Source organism: Ranitomeya imitator, chromosome 1 (genome assembly GCF_032444005.1).
Source record: "Ranitomeya imitator isolate aRanImi1 chromosome 1, aRanImi1.pri, whole genome shotgun sequence".
In the NCBI taxonomy this organism is placed as follows: domain Eukaryota; kingdom Metazoa; phylum Chordata; class Amphibia; order Anura; family Dendrobatidae; genus Ranitomeya; species Ranitomeya imitator.
In genome coordinates, this window is record NC_091282.1 from 1,009,364,950 (window position 1) to 1,009,385,016 (window position 20,067).

The following is a 20,067-nucleotide window of genomic DNA, read 5'->3' on the forward strand; positions in this document are numbered from 1 at the left end:
GCTATAAAGGGGCGTTCCCGCCGACCGCCATCTTACTGCTGCTGATCTGAGCTTAGGGAGAGGTTGCTGCCGCTTCGTCAGAAGCAGGGATAGCGTTAGGCAGGGTCCATTAACCACCAAACCGCTTGTGCTGTAGCGATTTCCACTGTCCAACACCACCTTCGGTGTGCAGGGACAGTGGAAGCTACATTTTTTTTTCTCAGCGCTGTAGCTCATTGGGCTGCCCTAGAAGGCTCCCTGATAGCTGCATTGCTGTGTGTACGCCGCTGTGCAAACCAACTGCTTTTTTCAAAGCACAAATCCTGTTGTTCCTTCCGTTCTGCACAGCTATCTTTTTTGTTTGTCCACACTTTTTATTTAATTTGTGCATCAGTCCACTCCTTATTGCTGCCTGCCATACCTGGCTGAGATTACTGCAGGGAGATAGTAATTGTAGGACAGTCCCTGTTTTTTTTTTTTTTTTTGTGGGAGATTAAGATTGGCATTTCTGCTAGAGTGCCATCCCTGTGTGTGCCATCTCTCACTCAGTGGGCCATAGAAAGCCTATTTATTTTTTTGCTTGATTTGGGTTCTAAAATCTACCTGAAAAAATCACTACACCAATCAGTGGGAGAAAAATATTGGTCTCAGGGCTTGTGTGCCACTCCTGACTCCTGTGTGTGCTATCTCTCACTCAGTGGGCCATAGAAAGCCTATTTATTTTTTTGCTTGAGTTGGGTTCTAAATCCTACCTGAAAAAATCAATAAATCAATCAGTGGGAGAAAAATATTGGCCTCTGGGCTTGTGTGCCACTCCTGACTCCTGTGTGTGCCATCTCTCACTCAGTGGGCCATAGAAAGCCTATTTATTTTTTTGCTTGATTTGGGTTCTAAATCCTACCTGAAAAAATCAATAAATCAATCAGTGGGAGAAAAATATTGGCCTCTGGGCTTGTGTGCCACTCCTGACTCCTGTGTCTGCCATCTCTCACTCAGTGGGCCATAGAAAGCCTATTTATTTTTTTGCTTGATTTGGGTTCTAAATCCTACATGAAAAAATCAATAAATCAATCAGTGGGAGAAAAATATTGGCCTCTGGGCTTGTGTGCCACTCCTGACTCCTGTGTGTGCCATCTCTCACTCAGTGGGCCATAGAAAGCCTATTTATTTTTTTGCTTGATTTGGGTTCTAAATCCTACATGAAAAAATCAATAAATCAATCAGTGGGAGAAAAATATTGGCCTCTGGGCTTGTGTGCCACTCCTGACTCCTGTGTGTGCCATCTCTCACTCAGTGGGCCATAGAAAGCCTATTTATTTTTTTACTTGATTTGGGTTCTAAATCCTACCTGAAAAAATCAATAAATCAATCAGTGGGAGAAAAATATTGGCCTCTGGGCTTGTGTGCCACTCCTGACTCCTGTGTGTGCCATCTCTCACTCAGTGGGCCATAGAAAGCCTATTTATTTTTTTGCTTGATTTGAGTTCTAAAATCTACCTGAAAAAATCACTACATCAATCAGTGGGAGAAAAATATTGGCCTCAGGGCTTGTGTGCCACTCCTGACTCCTGTGTGTGCCATCTCTCACTCAGTGGGCCATAGAAAGCCTATTTATTTTTTTGCTTGATTTGGGTTCTAAATCCTACCTGAAAAAATCAATAAATCAATCAGTGGGAGAAAAATATTGGCCTCTGGGCTTGTGTGCCACTCCTGACTCCTGTGTGTGCCATCTCTCACTCAGTGGGCCATAGAAAGCCTATTTTTTTTTTTTGCTTGATTTGGGTTCTAAAATCTACCTGAAAAAATCACTACATCAATCAGTGGGAGAAAAATATTGGCCTCAGGGCTTGTGTGCCACTCCTGACTCCTGTGTGTGCCATCTCTCACTCAGTGGGCCATAGAAAGCCTTTTATTTTATTTTATTTGGTTTCTAAATTGTCCCTGAAAAAATCATTTTATTTTATTTGGTTTCTAAATTCTTCCTGAAAAAATCATTTTATTTTATTTTGTTTCTAAAGTCTCCCTGAAAAAAAAAAATAGGTGGGAGATTAATATTGACATTTGTGCTTGAGTGACAGTCCTGCGTGTGTGTGTGTTAGGACTGGCGGAACGCACCAAGACAGATGGTATAGATGCGTTCGCAGTCCGGGGTCCACCGTGCAGGTGAAAACCTGCTGCTAGCAATTAGCAGACTATATGGCGGTACACTAAAGTATACACGCGTGGGTTAACCTCACCCAGCGTGAAAGAAGCAATCCTGTTAAGGCACAGGACCGCGGTACCGCACCTAAAGCGCGAGCAAGTAGTCAGCGAACTCAACCCCAACTAGGATTAAAGTTCGATTAGACCCTTGCTGGCACAACACCGCAACTGGGTGTGTAAGGAAGCTGAAGAGCAATATTAAGGCACAAGAGTGCATGGAGTGCCGCACTGACGTACGCCACTAACCACCCAGGCTTGGGTAAGGAAAGCACAGAGGAAGTGCACGTCGCCGTACTGGCGGTCACAGCAACTGGACGCTATAATGTGTGACTAGTGCTGTAGGATAAGTCGGGCGCTTGGTAGCAGCCATACACCTTCCGCGAACAGTCATTCAATAGGGTAGGGGTATCCAAGGACGACTTGCACTCACAACATACACACATTAGCGATTGAAAGACAATACTAGCGCATGGCCGTGCGGTCATGCACAGTTTATATAGCAGCAGCACAGGAAGTGGCCACAGCACCTTTCCCTTCCAAGACCTGCCAAGAGGACCAATGGAATGTGCTGCAGAGCCTGAGCACATGACCCTCGATCTCCAACGGTAGATCTTACCCTGGGCATGCTCAGTACGTGCAGACAAGGACTTAGTCCCAGAGAAGTCCGCTCGCTGCTGACCAGCACTGACTTTAATGGCAGAGACTGGAGGAGCAGCAGTAACTCTCAGAACAGAGTGAGAATGAGCAAGACGCTGGGACCGACGTCTTTGCTGAGCAGACTCCACTGCGGCTGGACAAGAATGGGAGACCGCAGCGGAGGTGGCTCGAGATTCCCCCTGTGCAGATGCGGGAACTCGACCCCTAACATTACCCCCCCTCCTAGGGCCCACCCTCCTTGGGCCTTGCTACGTTCGAAGGCAGCAATGAGCTGCGGAGCCCGAATGTGCTCAGCAGGCTCCCAGGACCTATCCTCAGGGCCGTAACCCTTCCAGTCCACCAAAAAAAATGTTTTGCCACGTACCACCTTGCACCCCAAGATAGCGTTCACCTCGAAATCGTCCGTAGACGAACCCGATGTCCCGGCAGATGACTCAGAAAACCGGGACATGTATACGGGCTTAAGGAGGGACACATGAAAGGTGTCGGTGATACCAAGGCGTGGAGGAAGAGCCAGATGGTATACCACAGGATTAACCTGTTCGAGGACCTTGAAGGGACCCAAGTAGCGAGGAGCAAATTTAGTGGACTCGACTCGCAGCCTGATGTTACGGGCGGAGAGCCACACCAAGTCGCCAGGAGCAAAGGTCGGAGCGGGGCGCCGATGAGCATCGGCGGAGGACCTCATTCTCTCCTTAGAGGCCCGAATGGCATACTGAGTGCGGTCCCAAATATCCCGTGCCTCCACAGCCCAGTCTGCCACCCTGGAGTCTGCGGAAGACACGGGCATAGGCACAGGTACCCGTGGATGCTGACCATAGTTGAGGAGGAATGGGGTTTGTCCAGTGGAGTCGGCTACGGCGTTGTTCAGCGCAAACTCTGCCCATGATAGCAAGGATGCCCAGTCATCCTGCCTGGCTGAAACAAAATGTCGCAGGTATGTGACCAAGGTCTGGTTGGCCCTCTCTACCAACCCATTTGTCTCGGGATGATAAGCGGAAGAGAGATTCAACTCAATACTGAGAAGACACCATAGCTCTCTCCAGAACCGAGACGCAAACTGGGGACCCCGGTCACTGACAATTTTGTCAGGCATACCATGTAGGCGGAAGATGTGCTTAATGAACAACGCAGCCAAGGCCCGTACAGAAGGTAACCGTGGTAGCGGCACCAAATGCACCATTTTCGAGAAATGATCGGTGATGACCCAAATGATGGTACAGCTGCGAGACTTGGGCAAACCCACGACAAAGTCCATCCCGACCATCTCCCAGGGCCTATCTGCCACCGGCAAGGAATAGAGCAACCCAGCTGGCCTTTGACGCGGAGATTTATTTTTGGCACAGGAGACACACGCCAGAATATAATCCCTGACATCCCGGACCATATGCGGCCACCAGTACGTCCTCGCCAGTAGCTCAGATGTCCTCTTTGTCCCAAAGTGTCCACCCACTCTGGACGAATGAGCCCAAGAGAGAACCTCCGGTCGCAAATTAATGGGCACAAAAGTCTTGCCCGGAGGCACAGACTCAAGCGAAACCGGCGCTACGGTTCTCAGGCTCTCAGAAGGAACAATAAGCCGAGGCTCCTCTTCCTCCTCTTCAGTTGACATAAGGGAGCGAGAGAGAGCATCAGCACGAATATTCTTCTCCCCAGCGAGAAAATGAAGAGAAAAGTGGAACCGGGAAAAGAACAAGGACCATCTGGCTTGGCGAGAATTTAGCCGCTGGGCTGTTTGTAAGTAGACCAAATTTTTGTGGTCAGTGTAAACCTGGAAGGGAAACCGCGCACCTTCCAGAAGATGTCTCCACTCTGAAAAGGCCAACTTCATTGCTAGCAGCTCCCTATCCCCGATGGAGTAGTTTCTCTCCGCTGGCGAGAAGGTCTTAGAGAAGAAGAAGCATGGATGCTTCCGACCTTGAGCATCCTTCTGATAGAGGACTGCTCCAGCACCAACGGATGAGGCATCCACCTCCACTAGGAATGGCTTATCCACATCGGGACGATGTAAGATGGGAGCGCTAGCAAAGTGGGACTTAACAGAAGTGAAGGCCTTGGAGACCTCTTCCGACCACAATTTAGGATTCGCTCCCTTCTTGGTGAGGGCTACCAAGGGAGCTACCAGAGTTGAGAAGTGGGGAATGAACTGGCGGTAATAGTTAATGAGCCCCATAAAGCGCTGCACCGCTTTAAGAGAATGGGGCTCTTGCCAGTCCATCACAGCCTGTAGTTTGGCAGGATCCATAGCCAATCCCTGGGCGGAGATGATATAGCCCAGGCACGGCAAAGACTCCTGCTCAAACATACACTTCTCCAACTTAGCGTAAAGAGAGTTTGCCCGTAGGAGGTCGAAGACTCTGCCAACATCTCTCCGGTGGGAGTCAATATCTGGAGAAAAGATGAGAATATCATCCAGATAGACTACAACTGAGGTGGAAAGCATATCCCGGAAGATGTCGTTGACAAAGTCTTGAAAAACGGCTGGGGCATTACAGAGCCCGAAGGGCATCACCAGATACTCATAGTGCCCATCTCTGGTGTTAAACGCCGTTTTCCATTCGTCCCCCTCACGGATGCGAATCAGGTTGTAAGCACCCCGCAGATCTAATTTAGTAAACACTCTAGCTCCCCGAAGCCTATCGAAGAGCTCGGATATCAAGGGCAAAGGATACTTGTTCTTAACGGTGATAGCGTTAAGACCCCTGTAGTCTATGCATGGACGTAGTTCCCCATTCTTCTTCTGCACGAAGAAGAACCCTGCCCCAGCAGGTGACACTAACTTCCTGATAAACCCTCTTGCCAGATTCTCTTGAATATACTGAGACATGGCCTCCGCCTCCGGGAGAGATAATGGATAAACTCGACCCCGGGGAGGCTCCGCACCAGGCAAGAGATCAATAGGACAGTCATAGGGGCGATGGGGCGGAAGGGTCTCCGCCGCCTTTTTGGAGAACACGTCTGCGTAAGACCAATATTGCTTGGGGAGAGAGGATAGATCTGCGGGTACCTCAGTAGTAGCAACCTGAACGCACTCTCGGTGACACCTACCCCCACATGATTCACCTCATCCCAGAATTCTGCCTGAGGACCACTCGATGTGAGGAGAGTGGTACCGTAGCCAAGGTATCCCCAACAGGACCTCATCAATACCCTCAGGAATGATGAGCAGAGAAATAATCTCCTGATGGGATGGCGACATGGACAGAGTAACAGGGATGGTCTGATGTGTTATCTGTGTGGGGAGTGTCGACCCATTCACCACTCGTACCATTACTGGTTGAGATAGCATAACCAGGGGTATTGCGTGACGTTGGGTGAAGGCAGAAGACATAAAATTGCCCTCCGCCCCAGAATCCACGCAGAGGTCTACCGAGTGGGAGGATGAGCCAAAGGTAATTGTCCCCTTAAAGGACAATTTGGAGGCAAACGTCGCAGTGTCTAGTGCACCTCCACCTACTACCACTAGACGCTGACGTTTCCACGACCGCTGATGACATCTGGTGGCAAGATGTCCTGACTGTTGGCATACATGGCAACCCTGGAGTGCACGAGCGGTCTGGGACTTAGATCCCGCTCGTGACACCACCTTAGGTTCCTGGAACTCAGGAGCCTGGACTGGAGATTCCAAAGGTTTGGCGAAGGTGGGAGCCAGCCGAAACCTCTGCCTACACTGGGATCGCTCTAACCTCCGCTCGTGAAAACGGAGGTCGATGCGAGTAGATACTGTTATTAACTCTTCCAGTGTGGCGGGAATCTCCCTAGTGGCCAGAGCATCCTTAACGTGGTCAGCCAGCCCCCTCCAAAATATAGGGATAAGGGCTTTATCCGACCACTCCAGCTCAGATGCTAGAGTGCGGAAATGGACGGCAAAAAGGCTGACCAAGGATGAGCCCTGAGTCAGTGCCAACAGTTGGAGCGCCGTGTCATGGGTGACACGAGGTCCTAGAAAGACCTGTTTCAGAGTGCTCAGGAATAACGGAGCACTCTGCACCACATGATCGCCACGCTCCCACAGTGGCGTAGCCCACTGCAACGCCCTGTCCGACAATAAGGAAATTATAAAGCCCACCTTAGCCCGCTCTGTAGGGAAACGAGAGGCCAGAAGCTCGAGATGTATTGAGCACTGACTCACGAAACCCCTACAGGACTTACTGTCACCAGAAAATTTCTCTGGTAGCGGGAGGCGAGATAGCGTCGGTACAGGGGCGGCAGTGGACAAGGTAGCTGCAGCCACACTTGCAGCCTGAACAGCGACAGCAGTAACATCCACAGCTGAGGTTGAACGCTCAAGAGCCGCCAACCTTCCCTCCAGCTGCTGGATGTACTGCTGTAAACGCTGGTCGTCTGCCATTTTACTAGCCAGACCCTGGCGCTAGTATTCTGTTAGGACTGGCGGAACGCACCAAGACAGATGGTATAGATGCGTTCGCAGTCCGGGGTCCACCGTGCAGGTGAAAACCTGCTGCTAGCAATTAGCAGACTATATGGCGGTACACTAAAGTATACACGCGTGGGTTAACCTCACCCAGCGTGAAAGAAGCAATCCTGTTAAGGCACAGGACCGCGGTACCGCACCTAAAGCGCGAGCAAGTAGTCAGCGAACTCAACCCCAACTAGGATTAAAGTCTGATTAGACCCTTGCTGGCACAACACCGCAACTGGGTGTGTAAGGAAACTGAAGAGCAATATTAAGGCACAAGAGTGCATGCAGTGCCGCACTGACGAACGCCACTAACCACCCAGGCTTGGGTAAGGAAAGCACAGAGGAAGTGCACGGCGCCGTACTGGCGGTCACAGCAACTGGACGCTATAATGTGTGACTAGTGCTGTAGGATAAGTCGGGCGCTAGGTAGCAGCCATACACCTTCCGTGAATAGTCATTCAATAGGGTAGGGGTATCCAAGGACGACTTGCACTCACAACATACACACATTAGCGATTGAAAGACAATACTAGCGCATGGCCGTGCGGTCATGCGCAGTTTATATAGCAGCAGCACAGGAAGTGGCCACAGCACCTTTGCCCTTCCAAGACCTGCCAAGAGGACCAATGGAATGTGCTGCAGAGCCTGAGCACATGACCCTCGATCTCCAACGGTAGATCTTACCCTGGGCATGCTCAGTACGTGCAGACAAGGACTTAGTCCCAGAGAAGTCCGCTCGCTGCTGACCAGCACTGACTTTAATGGCAGAGACTGGAGAAGCAGCAGTAACTCTCAGAACAGAGTGAGAATGAGCAAGACGCTGGGACCGACGTCTTTGCTGAGCAGACTCCACTGCGGCTGGACAAGAATGGGAGACCGCAGCGGAGGTGGCTCGAGATTCCCCCTGTGCAGAAGCGGGAACTCGACCCCTAACAGTGTGGCATCTCTGTGATTTGGTGCCACAGAAAGCAGAGTGTGTAACATTATGCCTGATTTTCCTTGTGGTCTTGAAGTGACCGAGGGCAAGGTCGCCCATGTATATCCATGATCTGGCCCAGCAAAACTTCCACACTCAGATTCTATTTTAACAATCGTATCTTTACTGTTATACATTTTCTTTAACACAGCGGAACACAATAATATACAGTACAAAATATGCCTATTCACAGAGATAACGTGTAATAACAAACTGTCCCTCACTTTCCCTATCCACACGTTACCAGTTCCTTTGTCCCAAGAGGTTATCCTCCCACGTCGCAGGCCTGTCTGTCACTGCAGGGGGACGCTCCAGCCGAAGAGAAAAACAACAGGGATTGAACAAAACTCCGTCTCTCAGGTCCAGACTGTAGTCCTTGGAGTTCAACAGGTAAGGGTGGAATGTTCGGCCTCTCAACAGAGGACCCGCTTACAGTTCATGGGCTCCAGGGTCTGTGAAGATGTCACCGTTGGGTGCTCCGCAGTGTGGGAGCTGGGAACAATCTGAATGTCAGCTTCCAAGAGATAGCGGTCATCCAGGCAATCTTCTATATCGCATCTACAGGAGGACGCCAGCAGACACAGACCTCTCTCTGCACACACCAGTTTCCCGGGCTTTCTCTTTTCCTCCCCTTCCTGTTCACATGACATCACAGGGGGAAGTTTTGCCAATATAGTTTGTCCCTCTGTAATCACATTTGGCATAGGTATAACTTCTGGCCACACGGGGGCAGTGTCTGTCACAGATTCTATGTCAATGATAACAGAACAGTCACAGCCGGCCAGCTCACTACACGCCCCCCCGCTTAAAGGTTGGCAGTCCCTGTCAACGACTGTCTCCAGGGCGGCGATGGCTGTGGAGGTTGTAGGACCCGGCTGCGAAAAGGGCCACACATATTGGTCTCTGTAGGACTGTCCCGGGGGCACTCCTGCGGTGGTCCTCGTTGTCCGCCTAACGGGTGCTAACCTCTCTTCCCGATCAGTCACCCCACTCTCTGCCCCAGTCGGTAAGTCAGTCGAGGAGGTAAGGGGTTCAGACGCTTCAGTCAGGTGAGCAGGGGTAGGGATGTCTTCCACCTCTACATCCCCGGTATCGGTGTCTCCCACAGTATTAGTGATATCCATCTCTCTAGGTATCACAGGAGGGGAGTCAGGCTGAGAACGACAGGGGCGCAACATGTTGCGGTGCAGGGTGCGGAGGCTGCCGCTGTCTTCGCCTTGTACTTGGTAGACGGGGCCACCAGGGTACGGGTGTCCAATTATTCGATAGACTTCGGTCTCCCACTTGGGCCAGAGTTTTCCTTGCGGTTTCTTTATACGAACTAGGACCAGTTGACCCACACTCAGTAGGTCTTCTTGTACTGGAAGTGGATCAGCGTGGACCTGGTCCTGGATCTGCTGTTCCACCAGCCGGTAGACAGTTTCCATCCTTTGACGGTGTGCTTGTAGCCAGGAAGGATAGGTACCACAGGTGTCTTCATCAGAGTTAGACAGGTGTAGCTCATGGATGCCTTTGCCTGGGCGGCCAAAAAGGAGGGTGTAAGGCGTGTATCCGGTGACAGAATGAACTTGATTGTTATAGGCCCACAGCAGTTCTGGGAGGAATCGAGGCCAGTCGGGCTTTTTGTCTTCTGCTAAGGTTCGGATCAGTTGTAAGAGGGTCCGGTTGAAACGTTCACACGCGCCATTCCCTTGCGGATGATACGGGGTGGTCCTGGACTTCTTGATTCCATACATCTGCTGGAGTTCTTCAATGACTCGCCCTTCGAAACACGCCCCCTGATCAGAGTGTAGCCGCTCCGGACACCCGTAGACCCGAACGAAGTGCTGACAGATGGCCTGTGCAGCTGATTCGGCAGTCTGATCTTTGGTAGCAACAGCGACGGCGAATTTCGTGAAGTGGTCTACCATCACCAGACAGTACTGGTAGCCACTATTCGCCGTTCCAATCAACAGATAGTCCACCATCAACAATTCGAGGGGCCTGGATGTGCTAATAGTCTGGACGGGTGCACGCTGCTCAGTAGACTTGTGGAGTTCACATGTACGACATCCCAGGCAGACGTTTTCAACCAGCTTACGGAGTCCTGGGCAAAAAATGAATTGCTGGGTCCACCGGAGGGTCTTGTCTATGCCGAAGTGGCCGTTCCTTCTGTGGGCTTCAGCCACCATCTCATGGGCCAGCTGCACCGGGACGACAATCTGCAAACATTCTTCCAGCATATGGGATAAAAGGGCCCTGCGATACAAGACTCCATCCTTCACGATCAGCCGATCCCATTGGGCAAGTAGGGCAGAGGTCCTGGTTGAGAGTCGGGCTCTTACTTCGGAGGGTGGTTTCTCTTGTGTCTTCACGTACTGTTTCAGTAAGACGTGTTCAGGGTCTCGATCTTGAAGCTTGGCCCATTCTTGTTGGGACAGGGGGGACCCCACTATGGCTTCGATCCCGCCTACAGCATACTGGCGGCTATCTTCTATTTGTTTAGCTAGCCGGGCAAAGTCGGGCAGTTCATCTTCCTCCAACTCTTCATCCCGATCCCCCACTGGCGAGGATGATGTCACTCTGGAAAGGCTGTCAGCATTCTGATTCTCCGTCCCCGCTCTGTATTTAATTTTGTATTGGAATCTAGAGAGCCTTGCCATCCAGCGCTGTTCCATTGCCCCTAGTTTGGCATTTTCTAGGTGGGCAAGAGGATTGTTGTCTGTCACGACCAGCACCTCCGCCCCTGTCAGGTAGCCAGCAAATTTCTCTGTCATAGCCCAGGTCAGGGCCAGGAGTTCCAGGCGGAAAGAGCTGTAGTTGACGGGGTTCTTTTCGGTGTCACGGAGGGATCTACTGGCATAGGCTATTACGCGTTCCTTGTTATCTTGGACTTGGGAGAGGACCGCCCCGAGACCTTGAAGGCTGGCGTCTGTGTATAACTGGAACGGCAGGGTGTAATCTGCAAATGCCAGAATAGGGGGCGATGTCAAAGCAGCTTGAAGCGCCCGGAAGGATTTTTCTTGGTCGGGCCCCCAGCTGATGCGTCGTCCTCTGGGACTGTTCGCGGTCCCTCGGAGAGTCTCATGCAGTGGTTCCGCAAGCCGGGCAAAGTCCTTGACAAATCGGCGGTAATAGCCCGCTAGTCCCAGGAAAGCCTGGACTTCTTTGATGGTAGTTGGTTGTGGCCACTCTCGGACAGCTGCTATCTTCTCTGGAGAGGGTTGGACACCTTCGGCTGAGATCCGGTGTCCCAGGTAATCGATCTCCTGCTGGAATAGACGGCACTTGCTGGGCTTCAACTTCAAGCCGTGTCTCTTCAAGCGCTGGAGCACTTTGCCAAGCTTGTGAAGATGATCCTCAAAGGTGGCGGAGTATACCACGATGTCATCAAGGTATATCAGAGTGAATTCGAAGTTGAAATCTCCCAGACAGCGTTCCATCAGTCTCTGAAAGGTCCCTGGTGCGTTACTCAAGCCGAATGGCATCCGGTCAAACTCGTACAGGCCCATGGGAAGGATGAAGGCGGTCTTTTCTCTGTCCTTCTCACTCATGGGGACCTGCCAATATCCACTGGCCAAGTCTAGAGACGAAAAATATTTGGCCTTCTTCAGGGCGGTCAGTGACTCTTCGATCCGGGGGAGTGGATAGGAGTCCCGGATCGTGCACGCGTTCAGCCGACGGTAGTCTACGCAAAATCTCAGGGACCCATCTTTCTTTTTGACTATCACCACGGGTGCAGCCCATGGGCTCTGGCTCTCCCGCACCACTCCAGCGTGTAGCATAGATTCTAAGAGGCTTTTCACCTCCTGGTATTGTTGAGGTGGTATTTGTCGGTACCTCTCGCGAATAGGGGCAGTATCGCCCGTGGGAATCTCGTGTTGGATACTGGTGGTGTACCCGAAGTCGTTGTCATGCTTTGCAAAGGAGTCTTGGTGTTCTCGCAGTAGTCCCTCCACTTGAGACACTTCCTGTTTGGTGTACTGGGACGGGTCCAGTTGCACTTTTTCCAGTAATTTTCACCCAATATCTTCATCATCTGCTTGAGCATTTATGGCTGAGACAGTTACCGTCCAGCCATCTTCTGTAGACGGGGTGAATTGTAAGGGCCCCATGGGGTTCACTTCTGTGGGTAGAGCATATACTCTGGCAAGTTGCGTGCCAGCTTCGAGGGCTACACCTACGTCTGCGGTGTTGTTCAGCCGGACAGGGACTCTTCCGTTCCTCACGACGGCTAGGGTGCGGGCGACCAGTGGGTTTAGCTTACCCCCACTTGGAGCCCTCGGCTCGATTAACACTTCAACTCCTTCAAGCTGTCGGTTGGTGTTAAGAGGCAGGGAAATGACTGTCTCTTTTTCAGCGGGCAAAGTAATCCGGGTACAGCGGGGCACTTTAATGGCTGCTAGGGGTAGTTGTTCCTTTGCCATCTGTTGGAGTCCAACGGTCCGGATTACGCGCTGGAACGCCAGACGAGTCGGTTTATGTTTCGTAACTTTCTGCCAGTACTTGGGCCCTTTTCTTGTCAACAGCATAAGATCCAGGTCTTTCAAGATATTCATTCCGATTATTACTGGGGTCTCGGAGCCGAAGCCTTCCTTGACAATGACGATTCCTCGTTTCCCTAGGTCTTGTCCGCAGGCCTTCGTATCCATCCAGGCGACTCCGGTTACTGGAATGGGTAGGTTATTAGCCGCAATTATCTTAATGGCGGTATCTGGATCACAAGCAGTCCTTGGTTTGAGGTACTTTTCATAATACTGTTCAGAGATCGTGGTCACTTGCGACCCAGTGTCCATCAATCCTTGTACTGCAACTCCCTCCAGAATAACTTCAAGTGTAGGACTACTCGAGGCAAGAGTACTCCGTTGCTGGCTCTGTTTTTCTACACCCCATTCTCTGTCCCCCCCTGCTGCTCGAACCTCAGCTGCAGGGGTGTCTAGTTTAACGGCGGCCATTGTGGTGAGACCTGGCGTGGCTGCTCTGCTCGTGGATGTAGCTGATATTCTGTTCGTCGTGGTAACTGATGGTTTGTTCGTTGAGGACAACGATTCGCCCTATGACGAGGATCACCACATGACCAACACGGTCCTGCGGGACGGCTAGGTTGCATCCGCTGGTCTCTCTGTCGTTCTAGTGTTAACTGTGACACCTGTTGCTGTAAATCTGCTACCATCTGTTTCAGCTCCTCGGTGTCACTGTTGGGCTGTTTAACGTCTAATATGGATCTGCACGCAGCGCTTTGAGTCCCCACATCCATGACGGGTCCCCTAGAACGTTCTATGGCCTCCTGCTTGACTTCAGCGAAGGTGAGAGTCGGCGTCATCCGAATCAAGTCCTGTAGTGTACGGTTAAGATACTGGTCTCTCAGCCCTATAACGAATTGGTCTCTCAGTACCAGGTCACGAGGAGCTATAGTAGTCAGTTGTTCCCCTTTTGCACAGACTTGTTCAAGGAGTACCTGAAGGGCATTTGCATATTGGGGGATGTCTTCCCATTCAAGCTGTGTCCGTCTAAAGAACAGGTATCGCAGTGTTCCCTGGTACGTAGTAGGTCCATAGGTCTTTTCCAGCACCCGCACCAAGTCCTCCAACGTACGCTGCCCCCTGACCGTCTCCAGTCTGACTGTCGTCCATGCCTCCCCCTCTAGCGTCAGTACCGCCATTTCTGCCAAGGTCTTAGGGTCAATATTATACATTTCTCCCAGTATCCGCACTTGTTCCGCCCATTCTGGTACGGGGTAGTTTCGCCCGCCAAACTTCCTGACCTGGTTTACAATGGACACCGGCGGCGGTTTCTGACTGTACACTGGGTGGGAATCCTGCTGGGCACAGATCCTGCCGACTACGCCAGATGAAGTGACCGAGGGCAAGGTCGCCCATGTATATCCATGATCTGGCCCAGCAAAACTTCCACACTCAGATTCTATTTTAACAATCGTATCTTTACTGTTATACATTTTCTTTAACACAGCGGAACACAATAATATACAGTACAAAATATGCCTATTCACAGAGATAACGTGTAATAACAAACTGTCCCTCACTTTCCCTATCCACACGTTACCAGTTCCTTTGTCCCAAGAGGTTATCCTCCCACGTCGCAGGCCTGTCTGTCACTGCAGGGGAACGCTCCAGCCGAAGAGAAAAACAACAGGGATTGAACAAAACTCCGTCTCTCAGGTCCAGACTGTAGTCCTTGGAGTTCAACAGGTAAGGGTGGAATGTTCGGCCTCTCAACAGAGGACCCGCTTACAGTTCATGGGCTCCAGGGTCTGTGAAGATGTCACCGTTGGGTGCTCCGCAGTGTGGGAGCTGGGAACAATCTGAATGTCAGCTTCCAAGAGATAGCGGTCATCCAGGCAATCTTCTATATCGCATCTACAGGAGGACGCCAGCAGACACAGACCTCTCTCTGCACACACCAGTTTCCCGGGCTTTCTCTTTTCCTCCCCTTCCTGTTCACATGACATCACAGGGGGAAGTTTTGCCAATATAGTTTGTCCCTCTGTAATCACATTTGGCATAGGTATAACTTCTGGCCACACGGGGGCAGTGTCTGTCACAGATTCTATGTCAATGATAACAGAACAGTCACAGCCGGCCAGCTCACTACAGTCTCACCAACCTGTAAAGGGATATTGAAATCATACTGAATTTATAGGTCACCGTGTAAGTTGTTTGACAGCAACAAATAAAGTTACTTTGGTTAAGTTTTTAAAACAATGAGGAAGTCTGGTGCAAGAGGTTGTGGCCGTGGGCGTTCATTGTCAGCTGGTAATGATGGTAGTGGTAGTGGAGCATCAGGTGGTCGTGGGAAAAAAAATATTCCACCTAAGTCTGGAGCTGTGGAGCCAGGTTCGTCGTCTGGCTACACAAGGCCTCGAACGCTCTCTTTTCTGGGAGTAGGAAAACTGCTTTTAAAGCCGGAGCAGCAACAGCAAGTTTTGGCTTACCTTGCAGACTCAGCCTCTAGCTCTTTTGCCGCCTCTTTTGAAACTGGTAAATGTAAAAGCTACGCGTCGCTTGTGGATGTTCACGGTCAGGGACAAGTCGCTTCCTTGTCCTCTTCAGCAAAAAAAACACAAAGAGAGAGGGATGCAACAGGTGACACAACGGGTTACTCCATGGAGCTCTTTACACATACCGTCCCTGGCTTAGAAAGTGAAACACTTAACAGGCCATGCCCATTACAAGTAGATTCTGACATGGAGTGCACTGATGCACAGCCACAGCCAGACTACTATGCTGGTCCTTTGACTCAGACCACAACATTGCCCTCTCAGTGTACTGATCCACAATCAGACCCTGATGAGACTATGTTGCCCCGTCATGAACGCTATACCACCGACCGACACGGTGACACAGACGAAGTTGCACACGAGCTAGAAGAGGAGGTAAGAGATGACCCAGTTGTTGACCCCGATTGGCAGCCATTGGGGGAACAGGGTGCAGGCGGCAGTAGTTCAGAAGCGGAGGTGGAGGAGGGGCCGCAGCAGGCATCAACATCGCAACAGGTTCCATCTGCCGGGCCCGTATCTGGCCCAAAACGCGTGTCAAAGCCAAAACCTGTTGGAGGACAGCGTGGCCATCCGGTTAAAGCTCAGTCTGCAATCCCTGAAAAGGGATCCAGTGCTAGGAAGAGTGCAGTCTGGCATTTTTTTAAACAACATCCAATTGATCAGCGCAAAGTCATCTGTCAAAAATGTTCAACTAGCTTAAGCAGAGGTCAGAATCTGAAAAGTCTCAATACAAGTTGCATGCATAGACATTTAACCACCATGCATTTTCAAGCCTGGACTAACTACCAAACGTCCCTTAAGGTTGTAGCACCCTCGGCCAATGAAGCTAGTCAGCAAGGCAACATCCCTTCCGTCACTGTAAGGCCACCATTTTCCGCACCAACGGCAGTATCTGTGCAGGTTTTTTTGCCAGCCAAAAGCAGTCAGGGTCAGGGAATCACCAGTTTTGTAGGAGGAAATATTGCATCTAGGGCACCGGCGAAAACAATACCGTCTCCAACCGTCTCTCAGTCTGCCATGTCCACCGGCACACCCGCAAGTTCCACGATCTCCAGCTCTCCAGTCCAGCTCACCCTACATGAGACTCTGGTTAGAAAAAGGAAGTACTTATCCTCGCATCCGTGTACACAGGGTTTTAACGCCCACATAGCTAGACTAATCTCGTTAGAGATGATGCCCTACCGGTTAGTTGAAAGCGAAGCTGTCAAAGCCCTGATGGAGTACGCTGAACCACGCTACGAGCTACCCAGTCGACACTTTTTTTCCAGAAAAGCCATCCCAGCCCTGCACCAGCATGTTAAACAGCGCATCGTCCATGCACTCAGGCAATCTGTGAGTACAAAGGTGCACCTGACTACAGATGCATGGACCAGTAGGCATGGACAGGGACGTTACGTGCCCATCACGGCACACTGGGTGAATGTGGTGGATGCAGGGTCCACAGGGGACATCAATTTCGGGACAGTTGTGCCTAGCCCACGGTCTAGGAAACAGTTGGCTGTAAGCGTTCGCACCCCCTCCTCCTCGTCCTCCTGCGGAAGCGACAGCTCTTCCATAGACCGCAGTCGGCCAACCACTCCATCGGCAGCTGACACTGTTGCACACCAGTTGTCCCATTATGGGCCAGCTACTGGCAAGCGTCAGCAGGCTGTATTGGCTATGAAGTGTTTGGACGACAACAGACACACCGCAGAAGTTCTGTCCGAGTCCTTGCAACAAGAAACGCAGTCGTGGCTGGGCACAGTAGATTTCATGGCTGCCATCTCCCTTTCCTAACTGAAACACATTCCTTGCCTGGCTCACACCTTAAACCTGGTGGTGCAGTGCTTATTGATAACTTATCCTGGGTTCTCCGACCTGCTCCTCAAAGTGCGTGGACTTTGCTCACGTATCCGACGTTCGCCTGTACACTCCAGCCGTATGCAGACCTATCAGCGGTCTTTGAACCTTCCCCAGCATCGCCTAATCATAGACGTTGCAACAAGGTGGAAGTCAACACTGCACATGCTTCAGAGACTGTGCCAACAGAGGCGGGCTGTTATGTTTTTGAGGGAGGATACACATACACGGGCAGGCAGTAGGATGGCAGACATGGAGTTGTCAGGTGTGCAGTGGTCGAAGATTCAAGACATGTGCCAAGTCCTTCAGTGTTTTGAGGAATGCACACGGCTGGTTAGTGCAGACAACGCCATAATAAGCATGAGCATCCCCCTAATGTGTCTGCTGATGCAAAGTTTGACGCACATAAAGGATCAGGCGTCTGCACCAGAGGAAGAGGAAAGCCTTGATGACAGTCAGCCATTGTCTGGTCAGGGCAGTGTACAGGACAAGGTAGCGGGCGAAGAGGAGGTGGAGGACGAGGAGGATGATGGGGATGAGTATATTTTTAATGAGGAATGAGGGGGCACTGGAAATTGGTTGCGTGGCAAGGCCGGGTTCTGGTTTTTTGAGGGACACAAGTGACATAGATTTGCCTGAAACTGCCCCTCAACCAATCACAACCGCAGATTTGACAACTGGAACTTTGGCCCACATGGCGGATTATGCCTTACGTATCCTCAAAAGGGACACACGCATTACTAAAATGATGAACGATGACGATTACTGGTTGGCCTGCCTCCTTGATCCACGCTATAAAGGCAAATTGCAAAATATTATGCCACATGAGAACTTGGAACTAATATTAGCAACCAAACAATCAACTCTTGTTGACCGTTTGCTTCAGGCATTCCCAGCACACAGCGCACGTGATCATTCTCACACGAGCTCCAGGGGGCAGCAGACCAGGAGTGTTAGGGGTACACACATCAGAAGTGGCATTGGACAGAGGGGTTTTCTGACCAGGTTGTGGATTGATTTTGCTATGGCCGCAGACAGGACAGGTACTGCTGCATCAATTGAAAGTGACAGGAGACAACATTTGTCCAGTATGGTTACAAACTATTTTTCATCCCTTATCGATGTTCTCCCTCAACCGTCATTCCCATTTGATTACTGGGCATCCAAATTAGACACCTGGCCAGAATTGGCAGAATATGCATTGCAGGAGCTTGCTTGCCCGGCAGCTAGTGTCCTATCAGAAAGAGTATTCAGTGCTGCAGGTTCAATATTAACCGAAAAAAGGACTCGTCTGGCTACCCAAAATGTTGATGATCTAACATTCATTAAAATGAACCACAACTGGATTTCGAATTCTTTTGCCCCACCTTGCCCGGCAGACACCTAGCTTTCCTATGAAAAGCTCTTGCCTGTGGACTACTGTGAATTACTTTTCGAATGTCTAATTTGCTGCAGCTGATTGTCCAGCATACAACATGTTTACACCTCCCTAAATGGCCAAACTCCCCACACGGGGCCGTGGTATCGCGACTTGGCGCAAGCACCCGTGAGAGTGCTATTTGTCTGAAGAGGTGGGTGTGCCCGCTTTTGGTCGACGGCACTGCCACTGGGTCCTCATAGTACAATAAAGTGTCTCTGGCGGTGGTGGTGCGCACCCAACGTCAGACACACTGCTGTAACATGAGGGGCCCTGGGCCTGTACCGCCGGCCACAAGAGAGTTCACCCAACCCCAGGTCAAACATTGCTCTACCACTTCCACAGTTATCTCTCACACTTCCACCAATGTTTAGTCTATGCGCTGACATCCTTCCATTCCTGCCACTGACAATACCATTGTGTTGACATGTATGATGGTACTTAACATAGTCAGGGGCAGTGTCCTCTATTTACCACAGCAAATACTTTGCGCTAAATTAGTAGGTCTGAAACTACGCAGAGGATCCCACCCCTGAACCTAATGATTGCACCCTTTTGTGTTTTTGTTTTGTTTTAATGCGAGACATTCACATTTATTTATTGTTTTGGACTACTAACTGGCAGACACTCATTACAATCGGCCTCCGCTGACCAGACCACCGCTGCCCGTCTACCCCTGGAACCAATTTTAAATTGCCTACAGCCAGCCCATTTTATTATGTTAGGCCTTCGAAGCCTGTCTGCGGTCCCTCCTTCCACTAGGCCTCCACTGACCTGTCTACTGCTGCCCGTGTACTCCTGGAACCAATTTTAAATTGCCTACAGCCAGCACATTTTATTAGGTTAGGCCTTCAAAGCCTGTCTGCGGCCCGTTCTTTCAACTACTACTACACTGACCTGTCTACTGCTGCCCGTGTACTCCTGGAACCAATTATAAAGTGCCTACAGCCTGTCCAATTTTGTTATGTTAGGCCTTCGAAGCCTGTCTGCGGTCCCTCCTTCCACTAGGCCTCCACTGACCTGTCTACTGCTGCCCGTGTACCCCTAGAACCAATTTTAAATTGCCTACAGCCAGCCCATTTTATTATGTTAGGCCTTCGAAGCCTGTCTGCGGTCCCTCCTTCCACTAGGCCTCCACTGACCTGTCTACTGCTGCCCGTGTACCCCTAGAACCAATTTTAAATTGCCTACAGCCAGCCCATTTTATTATGTTAGGCCTTCGAAGCCTGTCTGCGGCCCGTTCTTTCAACTACTACTACACTGACCTGTCTACTGCTGCCCGTGTACTCCTGGAACCAATTATAAAGTGCCTACAGCCTGTCCAATTTTATTATGTTAGGCCTTCGAAGCCTGTCTGCGGTCCCTCCTTCCACTAGGCCTCCACTGACCTGTCTACTGCTGCCCGTGTACCCCTAGAACCAATTTTAAATTGCCTACAGCCAGCCCATTTTATTATGTTAGGCCTTCGAAGCCTGTCTGCGGTCCTTCCTTTCACTAGGCCTCCACTGACCAGACCACTGCTGCCCGTGTACCCCTGGAACCAATTTTAAATTGCCTACAGCCAGCCCATTTTATTA